Below are 3,031 nucleotides of genomic sequence, written 5' to 3'. Positions count from 1 at the left end.
ATGACCCAAACACGCACATCGCAGATTTTCTCAAAATTTGCGATACTTTTAAATTTAATGGAGTTTCTGATGATGCTATCAGGTTACGTTTATTTCTTTTTTCCTTACGTGATAAAGCTAAAGCATGGTTAAATTGTTTGCCTGTAGGTTCGATCACTACATGGGAGGACATGGCGAAAGCATTTCTCATTAAATACTTTCCTCCATCTAAGACCATGAAGCTGCGGGCAGACATTACCACATTTGCTCAATTCGATCAGGAGTCTTTATATGAGGCATGGGAACGCTTCAAGGATCTACTACGAAGATGCCCACATTACGAATTACCACTTGGGTTAGTCATTCAAACATTTTATTATGGTTTGCTTACTCCTAACCGTACTATGATAGATGCTGCTGCTTGTGGAAACTTTTTGAGAAAAACTGCGGAAGAAGGTTATGAGTTGTTGGAAGAAATGGCTGCTAGCAGTTATCATCCTCAATCTGAAAGGAACAACCAGCGGAGAAGTGCAGGAGTTCGTCAGGTAACTGATTTTTCTGCCATTACTGCACAACTTGATGTGTTGAACAGAAAACTAGATGGCTTGAACATGGGTGGCACAACTATGCGTCTTCAAGAGATATTGTGTGAAAAGTGTGGAGGTGAACATTTTGTGAAGGACTGTCAAGATGACAATCCATTTTATGGGCAAAACGAAGCACCGGTCAATCAAGTAGGACTCCACAACTGTCCAAGGAATGACCCATATTCGAATATATACAATCCTGGATGGAAGCAACATCCCAACTTCTCATGGGGTGGCCAAAACAGTCAGAATCGACCACAGGGAGGACAACCAAATGGAAAACAACCGATGTACAGATCTGATCCTCCTAAAGAAGAAAAGTCCAACCTGGAGCAAATGATGTCTAAGTTTATTTCATCTACTGAAACTAGACTTCAAAACCAAGATGCATCGATAAAAGGGCTCGAGAATAAAATTGGACAGTTGGCCAAGATGATAGCAAGTAGAGAGCCGGGCACCTTGCCAAGTAACACAGAGACAAATCCAAAAGAGCAAGTGAAGGCCATCGAGTTGAAGAGTGGGAAAGTTTTAGAGACCAGAGAAAAAGAGAAAACTCAAACATTGGATGAGCATACTGATACATCTAAAGGTAAGTTTTCTAACACTACACCAACACCCACTGCACAACCTAAAATTGTTGTACCTCCTCCTTTTCTTGCAGCATTAAAAAAGGCCAAACTGGATGCGCAATTCGGTAAGTTTCTTGAGATATTTAAAAAATTGCATATTAATATTCCTTTTGCCGATGCTTTGATGCAAATGCCGAGTTACGCTAAATTTTTAAAAGATGTCTTAGAAAACAAGAGGAAATTGGAGGAACACATGACAGTGAATCTAACCGAAAATTGCTCTACTTTGGTGCAAAACAAGATCCCACTGAAACTTAAGGATCCAGGGAGTTTTTCAATTCCTTGCATGATTGGTGATGTTGTTTTTCATAAAGCGTTATGTGATCTTTGTGCAAGTATTAACCTGATGCCTTTTTCTGTGTTTAGGAAACTTGGATTGGGGGAACCTAAGCCAACGAGGATGTCTTTACAGCTGGCAGACAGATCTGTCAAGTATCCACGGAGAGTTATTGAGGATGTGCTAGTGAAAGTGGATAAGTTTATTTTTCCTGCTGATTTCGTGGTGCTCGACATGGAGGAGGATATGGAGATGCCCTTGATTTTGGGGAGACCGTTCCTTGCGACTGGCAAGGCCCTGATTGATGTTCAAGAAAGGAAGTTGAGATTAAGAGTGGGCGAGGAAGAGATCACGTTTGATGTTTTTAATGCACTTAAGCACACACCGCATTCTGATAGTTGTTATAGAATCGATGCTTTTGATGCTCTTGTGTCTAACTATATGCAGGGTGCTACTGGAGATCCTTTGGAAGCCACTCTCACTACCGAACTGAGCGAACATGACTTGGACGAAGAGAAAGCCGAAATAGTGGCATACCTCAATGCCAACCTGCCATGGAGGAGGCCAATAAAGATGAGATTAGAGGACTTGGGAGATCGAAGAGACTTGATCCCTCAGAAGTCAAGCCTGGAGGAGCCACCGAAGCTTGAGCTCAAACCATTGCCTCCACACCTAAAGTACCTATACCTAGGTGAGAATAACACTTTACCTGTCATTATTTCTTCTTCTTTGACAGATATAATGGAGGACAAACTGCTGGAAGTTTTAAAAGCACACAAAAGTGCATTTGCATGGAAAGTTGTGGATATCAAAGGGATCAATCCATCAGTCTGCATGCACAAGATCTTGATGGAAGATAAGTACTCACCTCTTGTGCAACCTCAGAGAAGATTAAATCCAAAGATGCAAGAGGTAGTAAAAGCAGAAACTATCAAACTCCTTGATGCAGGTATCATCTATCCTATATCTTATAGTGAATGGGTAAGTCCTGTTCAATGTGTGCCGAAAAAAGGTGGGATTACTGTGATCACCAATGAAAAAAATGAATTCATACCCACTAGGACAGTTGCGGGATGGCGTGTGTGCATTGATTATAGGAAATTAAATGATGCTACCCGTAAAGATCACTTTCCACTGCCCTTCATTGATCAAATGTTAGAGAGGTTAGCGGGTCATGAGTTTTATTGTTTTCTAGATGGGTATTCGGGGTATAACCAAATCATGATTGCACCTGAGGACCAAGAGAAAACCACTTTCACTTGTCCTTATGGAGCTTTTGCTTTTAGACGAATGCCTTTTGGCTTGTGTAATGCCCCTGCCACTTTTCAACGATGCATGACCGCTATAATTCATGACATGATAGAAACTTTCCTTGAAATTTTTAAGGATGACTTCTTGATTTTTGGCCCTTCTTTTGATAACTGTTTGCAGAATTTGAAGATGGTGTTGATGAGATGCGAGGAGACGAATTTGGTACTGAATTGGGAGAAGTGCCATTTTATGGTACAAGAAGGCATAGTATTGGGGCACAAGATATCAGGGCATGGAATAGAGGTGGA

The 3,031-nt window shown here is 41.1% G+C and overlaps 1 non-coding gene across 1 annotated transcript; it reads right to left on the bottom strand.

Annotated features, from left to right (window-relative positions):
• Window positions 1-219: 219 nt before the first annotated feature.
• On the bottom strand, window positions 220-325 carry LOC140962218 (small nucleolar RNA R71). Its single transcript, XR_012172497.1, has one exon. It is a non-coding gene; the product is annotated as a small nucleolar RNA R71 (small nucleolar RNA).
• Between the last annotated feature and the right edge of the window lie 2,706 nt (window positions 326-3,031).

Source organism: Primulina huaijiensis, chromosome 16 (assembly GCF_012295235.1).
Source record: "Primulina huaijiensis isolate GDHJ02 chromosome 16, ASM1229523v2, whole genome shotgun sequence".
NCBI lineage: Eukaryota > Viridiplantae > Streptophyta > Magnoliopsida > Lamiales > Gesneriaceae > Primulina > Primulina huaijiensis.
Note: the sequence above shows the minus strand (reverse complement) of the source record. Positions and strands in the feature narration are given on the sequence as shown.